Genomic DNA, 12,801 nt, shown 5'->3' on the forward strand with positions numbered 1-12,801 from the left:
TAATCCTGCCTTATTCTAGCTTTTTTTGATTCCCTGATTCTTTCCAAATTTCTGCCTTTGTGTTTTGTTCTGCTTTTACACCTGCTCTCCTTTTCATCCAATTTTGGCTCTGGGCCTTCAGTTTACACCAAGATTAACCTCTCAAGTCTGAAGTGCCAGACGCCTTATCTTCAATCTTCGATGCCCTTTACCACCAACTCTCCAGTAGTGCAGCTTCTCAACTCACTGCCCTTTGAACACAAAGTGGACACACCTGACCCAGTGTCACAAATTTTTGAGTCAGCCAGCTGTGGTAAAGGGGACAGTCTGTAGCTGCAAAACTAAGTAGGCCATAAGGAGATAAAACCCATGGCCTTAGTTACGGTCTTTGAAGCACTAACTATGTACAACTCAATGAAACAGTCACTAATACATCTGTCATATTAACTTAGATGGCAAATTTGGATTACATGTTTTCAAGCATGCAAACATTTTCATCTAAAGAATTTACATGAGAAACAAATTATTATCATAGCTGATCACAATGTATACAATTAAGTCATATGTTAAAGAATAGCTACACTGTGATGGCCATATATTATATATAATATTTGTTTTGGGAATATATCATATTTTTTGCAATTGATGATGGATACATATGCTTCTGGCTATCAATGTGACATGTATCACTGAAAAGGTATTTAAATATACATTTTGCATATTTTAAATATATAATTTGTATACTAACAATATCTTGATAAAAGATGATTGCAATTTAAATGAATTGTTTTGAATGGCAGATTTTTCAATAAATTTACAGAATCATATTATTCATAAAGTTCAGAGGTGATTTGGATCAATCAATTAACATTTATCACAGCCTATGGCATTAAAATTGCTCTAAGAAGTATAAAAATGTGTGGGGATAAGATTTCAACCTTATAAGGTTTATAGTCCTTCATGTGCAAAGGCAAAAAGGGAAGACAAGATAGGAACCAAATGAGTAGGGCTGATGGCCTTTCAGTGAAGGTTCAGAACAGAAAGCGTTTGTGTCAGGCTGGAGGGATTTAATTAGAGAAGGTTTCACCACATAGGGAGGAATTGAACAGAGACTTGAAAGATGGATAAAATGATGCCTACATATTGGCTTCCTGAGGCTATCATAACAAATTACCACAAACTGATGGCTTAAAATAACAGAAATTGATCACAGTTCTGGAGCCCAGAAGTCTAAAATCAAGGTGTAGGCAGGGTTAGTTCCTTCTGGCAGCTCTAAGTGAGAAAGCATCCCATGCTTCCCCCTAGGCTCTGGTGTTGCAACAATCCTTGGTGTTCCTTGGCTTGCAGATGCATCCCTCTAATCATTACCTCTGCCTTCACATGATTTTCTTTTCAGTGTCTTTCTGTGTCCTCTCTTCTTAGAAGGACACCAGACAAGAGATTTAGGGCTCACTGTAAATCCAGGATGATTTAGCCTCAAGATTCTTAAATAATTACATCTTCAAAGCTGCTATTTCCAAATAAGGTCATATTCTGAGGTTCTGGATTAACATGAATTTTGGAGGGACACTATTCAACCCACTGCAGATGGCTAGGCAGTGCTCACAGAGGTAGAGGACTCTGATTATATTTCTTCAAGGACTCGGAAGTAACAAGTAAGTTACTAGACATCAAGATCAGTCTAAAAAATTGCAAATTCAAAAAATAATTAAAACATGGCTTGCCAGATAATATACTTCTGGAGGAAAGATTTAGCCAGAGGATACCTGGTGTGTATTCTCCAATAAACAACAACAGCAATAAAAATAGCTCTCAATTTGAGAGTGCTTACTATATGCCAAGCACTGTTATAAGTGTTTGACATGTTGATTAGTATTTAGAATTTTCACCAAGACCCTAAAATGTTGATGAGATTATTAGAGCCACTTAGATGAAGATACTGAGACCCCGAGTTGTTACATCACTGGCCCCCAGTCATGCAGCTGGTCAGTAATGTGACTAGACCTCAGATCTGGACAATCTGAATTCAGTAGGCCATGGACATTTCCAAACACAATATTGATGTAGCCCTATAGGAAGGGATACACCAAGAAGAGGAGTTTGGGAACAGCTTTGGAAGTTTGTGAGAGTCAGGTATGGGAAGTTCTGCAAGGAACAGAGTCACTGAAGTTTTTGGCAGGATGCATAACATGATAGAAACAAGGAAATGGGAAGATTGTGCCAATGGTTAGTGTCCGGGAGAGATTGAAGAATGAGGATCTTGATGCAATCCGTTAGGAGACATTTGCACTAAGAATCCTTGCAATCAACAGTCAAGAACAAATAAGGGTCTAAACTAGGGCGGTGGTAATTGACTCATTTCAAATATACACTTGGAGGGAATAATCCTGGCTGTGTAGAGATCTCTCATTCCCCTTCTCTCTTTCTCTTTCATAGAATTTAAAGATTCTCTCTATGCAGTTAAGAAAAAGTATGAAACATTATCGTAGAACACTTGCATGGTTTATTCTGTGGACAATTTTACTTCCTTAAAAGTTGCACCTAGATCGAAACAATGCAATCCTCCTGTTTCCACCCAAAGGATTTAGCTATAATACACTATCAACAAAACCATGAGTGATCCCTTCCCATATAATTACAGGGTGTGCCACGGTACAGATGTATCCATGCAAAGCAGGAGTAGCCTGCAATTAGTCAGAATTCTGCAGCAAATGTGGTTAGAGGCAAAAGTTTTACTCTAAATTTGACAGCTTGAGCTATAGCTATAAATAGTTTGTTGGGTTAAATTTTTTTTTTTTTTGGTCTTTGTCAGGACATTTTTGCTTCATCTGAGCATTTTCTGCAAGATAGTGAGTGTTACAGCTATGGATGCCATATGTAAAAGCTGTTTTTGCTTTGGATTGTTTTTCTCTCCCCACTCAAAATGGTCTGAATAATCCATTATGAAAATGTCTTTGCATTTTCCCTGCATCTGGAAGGTATGCGTATGAATTTATAATGCTTATGTGAGGCATAAGTTAGTGGCTAATCCATCTGATTGTAAATCCTGTGACTATGTACCGTGACCACATTAAAACTTAACCACAAATAAAAAGGGAGAGTGGGCTCTAACCTATAATTGTAGCTCTTAGAATCAAGACTCTTGCAAGCATTTAGTCCTAAATGTGTCACATGTAAAAGATGCTTGAAAAATCATATTAGTTAATGTCTAACATGTGCAGCACATGAAGTGACAGGTTAGCAGCTTTTGTAATGCTTATTTTATGGAAAAAGAGAAAAGGATCACTACATATTCAGTGCAAAGGCAGTAGGGTTGACCACATAACATATACTGAAATCAAAGATCTTTACTTCACAAAACTCAATAACTTCCCTGCACGTCAGAATTAACAATGTATTTTAGAGTAATGTGGAGTATACACTTGAATTCAGAATTAAGTTAAACAATTTTTTTTCATGAAATCACAGTGCTGTTCTGCAGGAAAATAACTTAAGATACAGACTGACAACACATCACTATGTTTGGTATTTCACGTTAAACTAATGCTTCCACCGTTGTGCATGCAAATGCCTTCACAAAGGTCATCCAAGGTAGCAGCACATTATGATCTATGAATGCCAAATTCCTTCTTCAAACAGAATTGTGATTAGTAACCGGCGAATCTGGTTTTGTCATAATGATAAACATATGGATCTTAGAAAATTTTAACAGCCAAATTAATTGGTTTGACTCAGTATTTCAGTATCAAAATGGAAATACTGAAATATAATCTTGTGAACTTTTGAATATTTATATACGGAATCCTTTAATTTATGCATAATATTTTTAAAAGTTCCATATTAAAAAATTAAATGCTTATGTCCCCCTTTGTTTTCTTTGCTCTTGACTAACAGGGTTTAAATTGCTCACAGTCCATAGGCAGGTTCTCTTCCTGGTTTTTCCTGTTTGTGACGTCTGCACGCAAATTTTTGAAATAGGGCGATTCAACCAATGAGGTCGCCCCACCCACCTCCTCCCCTCAACTGTGACTTTTAATTATGACACAATGAAATGGGTTATGTTTTCATTTTAACTCCAAGATCCACCATTACTGAACTGAGGCTCCCTAGCACGTAAGTTTTGAAATGTCTGAAAACTGTTATTTGTCAGGAGAATATAATAAATTACTATCAGAATTTTTTTTTTAATGCATGATCTTTGTCATGTTTATTCAATGTGAAAGCCCTTCTTTAAACCACTTAGAGCAAAAGAACAGCATCTTTTCAGTTCATTGTGCCATAACCTAGGATTGATACCCAGGGACCTTTATTAAAGATCAGATTTTAAGAGTGTATTTTCCTACTAAAGTCTTTTCATTAAAAATTAAATCATTTTATGTATTGTACCTGAGTCACTGAATTTTTTGAAGGATGAAATAAATATCTCAAATGCTTTCTGATTTTTCTCTGGTGCTTTGTGACGAGCACAACCTAAAATATGCATGTTATTGCGTAGTTCAATATCTATTAGTTACTTCACAACTGGCAGACATATTTATTAATTTTGAATTTAAACCAAATTAACTCCAAAAACTGCAATGTAATTCTGTGTTTTGATTCGTGAGATGGTTATGCATTTACAGCATACATACATTTCACTGTAAAGATAACTTTTCTTTAAAATATTTGGCTTTATCTGTAGGCAAAATGGAGGACCAAAGTGTTTTATATTTATTCATCACCCGCATTATAAAAAAGTTTATATATTTTTTTATTTTAATTTTTTTTTTGGCTGCGATGGGTCTTTGTTGCACGCGGGCTTTCTCTAGTTGCAGCGAGTGGGGGCTACTCTTCGCTGCAGTGCGTGGGCTTCTCATTGCGGTGGCTTCTCTTGTTGCGGAGCACGGGCTTTAGGAGCGTGGGCTTCAGTAGTTGCAGTCGCAGTGTGCGGACTTCAGTAGTTGTAGCACGTGGGCTCAGTGGTTGTGGCTTGCGGGCTCTAGAGCGCAGGCTCAGTAGTTGTGGCCCGGGGACTTAGTTGCTCCGCGGCATGTGGGATCTTCCTGAACCGGGGATCAAACCCGTGTCCCCTGCGTTGGCAGGTGGATTCTTAACCACTGCACCACCAGGGAAGTCCCAGTTTATATATTTAAATTAAAAAATCTGTCTTTAAAATAGAGAACCCTGTTTAAGGGGGATAATTTACTTCTAAGAGAAGAAGCACAACTTTACTTCTATAAACCACCAGCCTTCCTTCAGTTGACAAGTTTGACACCTCATGAGTAGGTCCCAGGGTAATTCTTTCTTATCTTCAAAGCATACTTAATATGATTCAGCCTATACTTTTACAATTATTAACAGAGAAAATGATGTCTTCAGATGATTAAAAATCAACAAGATACACCCTAGAGATATTCTGGCATTTTCTACCATCTAATAGGTTTTAGATTTTCTTAATATATTATCATCTAAGAGGAAGTGAGTGCTGTGTGTGAACAGATACCTTGGAAGCCCTGTCTCCCTCAGGACCTTTGAAAGCCTTCAACTTCCTTTAGCGATGTCTGACACCTCCTTGTTAACCCAGCAAATTCCAGTTCATCCTTCAAAGCCTACCCTAAATGTCCAGGCCTTCTGTAGTTTCTACTGACTCTTCTCAATCACTGGAATTAATTATCTCTTCATTGCAGGTCCAATTGCACTGGAAAATGAACTCCACAGGGCAGGGATTTTTGCTGGTTTTGCTTGTAATGTATCTCCAGTGGTACACCTCTAGAACACTGCCAGGTTCATGATAGGAGTTCAATAAAATTTGTTGAATGAAACTCTCTTTGTAAATTCCTTAGTATTTTCACATTATATTTTGGTTGTGTATCTGACTGCCATAGGAAAGTTTTTCAAGGACATCTTTACAACTCCAGACCCTAGCACAGTGCCTGCTACATAGTAGATGTTCAATAAATACCTAATGGACTAAAGTTTAGTAACACGGTTTTAGAAAGCAAGGAAAGGGTCTTTTTCTGAAAACATAAACAGAGGTAGAAGATGCGGAATTATGAATTAACCTCTTTAACAGGACTTGATGTTAAATGATAACATTGGCAGTGTGCTCATCAATGACTGGCACATAGAATATATTCAAGAAATTGGGCATTTTCAATCATTAAATCAATCAGCATGATTTGACTTACCTCATTTTTAAGAATGTGCAAAGAGAAGTGAGTCCACAACCTCCCTTAGTTGCTATGTAGTAGTTTACTGTTCTGGCATTTAAGACCTCCTTCTTATATCTGATTTATTATTATTTTACATGTTATTAATTATTATAGTTCTCCCCAAGTATGTTATAGGATTCTTACATTTGTTTATATTCTCAGAGCTTTTAGCACATTACCATGCTCTGAATAGGTATTCAAAGATTAATTGCTAGAAGTATTTTTGCTTTAATTTAAAATCACTTATTTTATGAAGTAAAGAGATATAGTCCCTGATTTTGTGAAGCATTATAATTCAGTGGGAAGACCTTACTTACATCAATTTCCTCTGAAGGTTTGTGGTTTTTTTTTTTAAATGTGTGGTGATAAAAACTGCACTCTGATAAGCCTTAGAGATACAGAGTATAGTGAAAACTTGCAAGTGTTATTTTTGTATTTTTTAATATCATCTATAACATATGACATTCTCAAAATTTCTTTAACTTAAACACTGCACCCTGAAGTTTCTGTTTGTGTTCCCAAAATGAAAATCTTAATAATGAAAATGTAAAGTTTTGCTTCTCTGTACCTTAGTTTCTTTTATCTATAAAATGGAAATGATAATAATGGGATGACTGCAAAAATTAAGTGATAATATAGTAAATTCTCAAACATGGCAACACTCATTTCTTTACATCACATTTTCTGTAAGTTTGACTATTCTCAATTTGTCAAGGTCATCTGGAATTTAATAGTACTCTGACATAGTATTGTTCCTTGAAATTATTTAGAGATCAAGTATATGAATAAAGACGACAAGGAGCATGTATAATAATAGCAAATCAGTAGAAATAGTATCTAGAGAGTAGAGAAGAATGAAAGAGACAATGGTTAAATGCTTAAATTTATGTATTATCTGCATGAAAATTTCACAAACCACAACAGAAGTCTGTGTAACTATATGGATAAGAATAAAGTAAATTTTCTTAAGTTCAGTCATGTTTGCTAATATACTGACAATATGTATGCCTCCATTATACTCACAAGTTGATTTACAAAACCATTTTAGAGGTATTTTTCCTAATATTTCTAATGATTCCACTGTTATATGTAAAGGTAAAAAACAAATCAGCAAATTCTCATTTATCTAGATGGATTGTGTGTGCTCCAGTTAATTGAATATTTTGGTTATAAGAGTGTTATTACCTCATAATTTATACATAAATGATCAATTTTCAAGAGATTAAAGTTATAGCTGACACAATTTAATAGTTCATTAACCACTGCTCTAAATGTTTTACATTTATTAACTCAGCTAATCCTGACAACAACCCTCAATTACAGTTTAAGTAACTTGTCCAAAGACTCACTACTAGTAAGTGTTAGAGACAGGATTCACACCCAAGAAGACTGACTACAGAGTCGTGGCTCTTAACCCTTACATTATGTTGCACAGAGTCAGGTATAAAACACTTAGGTTAAGAAGACAATCAACTAAGACTTTTCTAGATCAGAAACTATGCGTCATTCTTGGAATCCTGCTCCCTCATACCCACTATCAAGTTGATAATGTCCATTCAGCTCTACTATCAATCCCCCTTCCCATGGCACCCCCATGATCACCACCTTAGTTCAAAACTTCCTCGTCCTTATAGGGACTACTGCAATAACTTCTCAGTTAGTCTGTTTGCTTCCAATCTGTCCACCTTAAACCATCTTTCAAACTGCCAACAGAGTGACACAAGTTGGTCATATTATTCCCCTGCTTAAAATATTTCTTATTGTCTATGGCTGGATCAGTCACTGTGGTGGCTGTGTGGCTATTAAAGCATTTGAAATGTGGTTAGTCCTAATTAAGATGCACCATGAGAGTAAAATACACATGGGAATTTGACAACTTAGTATAAAAAAATGTAAAATATCTCATTAGTAGTTTTTATTTTGATGATATTGAAATGGTAATAATTAGCCATATTGAGTTAAATAAAATATATTTTATATATTATGTATAAAATGCAATGTATTATATTCTGTATGTTAAGTATCACTAAAATTAATTTACCAGCTTTTTTCTTTCTTAATATGGCTACTAGAAAATTTTAAATTACATATGTAACTGGTGTTGTTTTCTACTGGACAGAACTGACCCATAGGATAGGATAAATGTAAGCCTCCCCTTGATCCAGTTTCCACCTTCCTCTCCAAACCCTTAGCTGATCAATGAATCAGCCCATGGTCCAGGCTGTGATTCAGTTTGGTATACACTCTGTGACCCAGCCTGTGATACTTTTACATTCATTCAGACTTCTAAGTATCCTAATCTCTTTGATGGAAAGCCTTTCAATTTTTTTATTCCCTTGGTGAAATCCTAGTAACATTGCAAAACTTATTTCAATGCTTTTCTTTACGAGATCTTATCTGATCTACCCAGCTAACATTGACCACTTCTTCATTGATGATGCCCCCATATCTATATGTATGTTAATAATTTCCCTTATTGCACTATATTGTAATCATTGGTATACACCTATCTCCTGTAACAGGCTGAGAGTTCTCCGACAAACTCTAGATGCACTTAATAAGTGTTCATAGGATGAAAGAACATAAATGAAATTTGGAGTAAAAATTATTATTATTATTTTTTTGCGGTACACGGGCCTCTCAGTTGTGGCCTTTCCCGTTGCAGAGCACAGGCTCCGGACGTGCAGGCTCAGCGGCCACAGCTTACGTGCCTAGCCGCTCCACGGCATGTGGGATCTTCCTGGACCGGGGCACGAACCCGTGTCCCCTGCATCGGCAGGCGGACTCTCAACCACTGCGCCACCAGGGAAGCCCTAAAAAATTATTTTGAATTATGTCCTCAACACTGATTACATAGGGGAATTTTAAATTTTTATTTAAATTCTAATATGCAGATAATGTAAGAGATTGAGCTGAATCTGTTAATTATTCTATTGTATGCCATTTGACACTCCTTTAAAAAAATACATCCTTTATATCAACTTCCTTGCCATTAACTTTTTGTCAATAAAGGACATTTCCTTATTTTATAAATAAAGATGTTTCCAGGTTTTGGTTTAAGGTTAATGAGAGATTTCAGTATAAAAGAGTTACCAAAATCATACAGATTAATAATGCAATAATGCATAATTTAGAATGGCAATTTGTTACATATTGTATTTTTTTAACCTTAGGAAATTCATTATAGTTAAATGAACAAAAATTGCTTGTATAGAAGAAAGGCCAAGTGAAAGACAGTATAATCTTTTCAAATTATACCAAGTGAGGGAGATGGAAAGAAATGAAAGAAGGCATGGTGGGGCTCATTTCAAATATTGACCTTTTTCCCAGAATTTCTTCTAAACACTGGAGGTTTCAAATATCAAAGACTGTTTTTGATGGCAGAAAAAGTGGAGTGCATCTGAGAGCTTCTAAGATGGTGGAGGGAAAATCTGAAGTGCTCATAGATGACCACTAATGAACCGACATCATAGCAGCTAATAATAAAACCGAGTTGAAGGCATGTATTAGAGAACCCATAATTCTATTATTCTTTTAAAATGAAATATGATAGAATGAGAATAAGAAATGAAAAATAAACAATACCACAATCATATATACCACAACTCAAAGAATTCAACCACTTCTAAAAACATATATCTTGAGTAAATCCAGGCCTCAAAACGGATATGCTTAAGTGTTCTAAAACCTCTGTCCCCATTGCATTCAAAATACATTTAAAATTAGTTATTTAATCCCTATTTCCATTCCTACATTCCCTGCATCTAGTCTTTCTGTTGTAAAAGAAGACAGGTGTTGGAGATAAGAATGTTTTCAAATCCTTTAATTAAAATGATGAATAAAACAATCCTATTTTGAAAGTTTTAGGCTAATTCATTTTGAACATTTAAATCATGTTTTGAAAAGTACAGTGTTTTGTTCTTTGTGCTAATTTGTAACTTCCTGCTTCAGCAAAAATGGCTTTATAGAAACACACAACATGTTTCTCTGACATCAAAAAGTGCTTGCAAAACATTGTTGTGCTGAATTAGTTGAAAATGAATCAGAAACATAAGGATTGCATTTCTACTGAATGTCACAGGAGCTTGAATGTAAGAAAGCAAAGACTGCTTTGGGCAGAATGGTTTTGAGACTTTACTTAACCCATTCTTGTGAAAGTCAGAGACATCTTTTTCTGCACAAAGGTTTGCCTCTTCCAATTTGATGGACAATCTACATTGCTCTCTTTCGTCCTTCCCAGTTGATGCTATAACTCTACAGAGCTTGAGAAGAATCTGAAAACAATCCACCAGTGATGAGTGGAACATGACTGACACCCCTTCATGATTTCTTCTGCTAACCATGAGTAATAAAAAGCAAGATTCTGACTTAATTCATAAAACTGATTTGGAACAAATGCTTTAAAATACAGCCTTTATTCTCTCTTATAGATGTAAAATTAATGAACAGCCTATCAACTTCTTGTCAACCATTTTTTTTTTTTCTGATCTTTATAATTTCACCGAAATTATAAAGCCTGAAACATTCTTTATTTTAAAATCTATTTTATCTGATATGAGTACTGCTACTCCAGCTCTCTTTTGATTTCCATTTGCATGGAATATCTTTTTCTATCCCCTCACTTTCAGTCTGTATCTGTCCCTAGGTCTGAAGTGGGTCTCTTGCAGACAGCATATATATGGGTCTTGTTTTTGTATCCATTCAGGAAGCCTGTGTCTTTTGGTTGGAGCATTTAATCCATTCACGTTTAAGGTAATTATCGATATGTATGTTCCTATTACCATTTTCTTAGTTGTTTTGGGTTTGTTTTTGTAGGCCCTTTTCTTCTCTTGTGTTTCCCACTAAGAGAAGTTCCTTTAGCATTTGTTGTAGAGCTGGTTTGGTGGTGCTGAATTCTCTTAGTTTTTGCTTGTCTGTAAAGCTTTTGATTTCTCCATCGAATCTGAATGAGATCCTTGCCGGGCAGAGTGCTCTTGGTTGTAGGTTCTTCCCTTTCATCACTTTAAGTATATCATGCCACTCCCTTCTGGCTTGTAGAGTTTCTGCTGAGAAATCAGCTGTTAACCTTATGGGAGTTCCCTTGTATGTTATTGTCGTTTTCTCCTTGCTGCTTTCAATAATTTTTCTTTGTCTTTAATTTTTGTCAATTTGATTACTATGTGTCTCGGCATGTTTCTCCTTGGGTTTATCCTGCCTGGGACTCTCTGAGCTTCCTGGACGTGGGTTGCTATTTCCTTTCCCACGTTAGGGAAGTTTTCGGCTGTAATCTCTTCAAATATTTTCTCTGGCCCTTTCTCTGTCTCTTCTCCTTCTGGGACCCCTATAAGGCGAATGTTGTTGCATTTAATGTTGTCACAGAGGTCTCTTAGGCTGTCTTCATTTCTTCTCATTCTTTTTTCTTTATTCTGTTCCGCAGCAGTGAATTCCACCATTCTGTCTTCCAGGTCACTTATCTGTTCTTCTGCCTCAGTTATTCTGCTATTGATTCCTTTTAGTGTACTTTTCATTTCAGTTATTGTATTGTTCATCTCTGTTTGTTTTTTGGTCTTTAATTCTTCTAGGTGTTTGTTCTTTAATTCTTCTAGGTCTTTGTTAAACATTTCTTGCATTTTCTCCATCTTTGCCTCCATTCTTTTTCCGAGGTCCTGGATCATCTTCACTATCATTATTCTGAATTCTTTTTCTGGAAGGTTACCTATCTCCACTTCATTTAGTTGTTTTTCTGGGGTTTTATCTTGTTCCTTCATCTGGTACAAAGTCCTCTGCCTTTTCATTTTGTCTGTTTTTCTGTGAATGTGGTTTTCCTTCCACAGGCTACAGAATTGTAGCTCTTCTTGCTTCTGCTGTCTGCCCTCTCCCATTTTTTTAAGTAATGACTAACAATACATTTTTCTCTTTATTTGGATTTCACTTCACAGAAAATTTCACTAAAAATTTTAGAGTAAAGGGATAAAAATCAATACATTACTTACATTTGTTATTCATGAATTTTATTTCATAATGCTTTTTTGGGGGGAGGAATAACTATTGCAGGTAGAAAATTCTCAAAAACATTGTTTAAAAAATTAATCATTTAGCATCAGAAAATAATTTTTGAAGCTCAAAATTCATTGTTTTTGTTGTTGAACAAGAAGTAGGTGTCCCTCAGTTACATGTTCAGGAAATAAGAAAATTGGATATCATTAGATCCCTACTTTCAGATAAATATTATGGGAGGACCAAGCCCAGAATCTCCCTTTGATCCATAGCTAAATATGCCCAAAACATAAGATGACCAAGTTTTTAGTTAGACCTAAGAGTTGTACATGGATATATGTTGATCTTGCAAAATTCAAACTGCTTACACAAATTGGGTTGTGGAAGGGATAAATGCAGAAAATCTATCTGAACAAACATTTCAAAATACAGATTATGTTTATGTAGGGATATAAAGAAAAGAAATTCCAAGTGTGGTTTACTTAACAACCTTCAACTATTTGCCTAACAATACTGTCTCAAACCCACAGCCACTGAAAAAGTAACATTTTTATGATTAAATAACATTATACTTAAAATTCATAATCACTATAATGACAGCATCATATATTAACACTGATTCACCCAGAATTTCTAGAGTTGCAGCGCATTTCTA

The 12,801-nt window shown here is 35.5% G+C and overlaps 1 protein-coding gene and 1 long non-coding RNA gene across 4 annotated transcripts in view; one reads left to right on the plus strand and one right to left on the minus strand.

Moving 5' to 3' along the window:
* CFAP299 (cilia and flagella associated protein 299) overlaps positions 1 to 12,801 on the minus strand; it is a 624,040-nt gene that overhangs the window by 140,536 nt on the left and 470,703 nt on the right. The gene's annotated exons all lie outside the window — the stretch shown is intronic.
* LOC125964291 (uncharacterized) lies at positions 4,042 to 10,630 on the plus strand. Its single transcript, XR_007477192.1, has 2 exons — positions 4,042 to 4,092; positions 10,411 to 10,630. It is a non-coding gene; the product is annotated as an uncharacterized LOC125964291 (long non-coding RNA).

This window comes from Orcinus orca, chromosome 4 (genome assembly GCF_937001465.1).
Source record: "Orcinus orca chromosome 4, mOrcOrc1.1, whole genome shotgun sequence".
NCBI classification, from domain to species: domain Eukaryota; kingdom Metazoa; phylum Chordata; class Mammalia; order Artiodactyla; family Delphinidae; genus Orcinus; species Orcinus orca.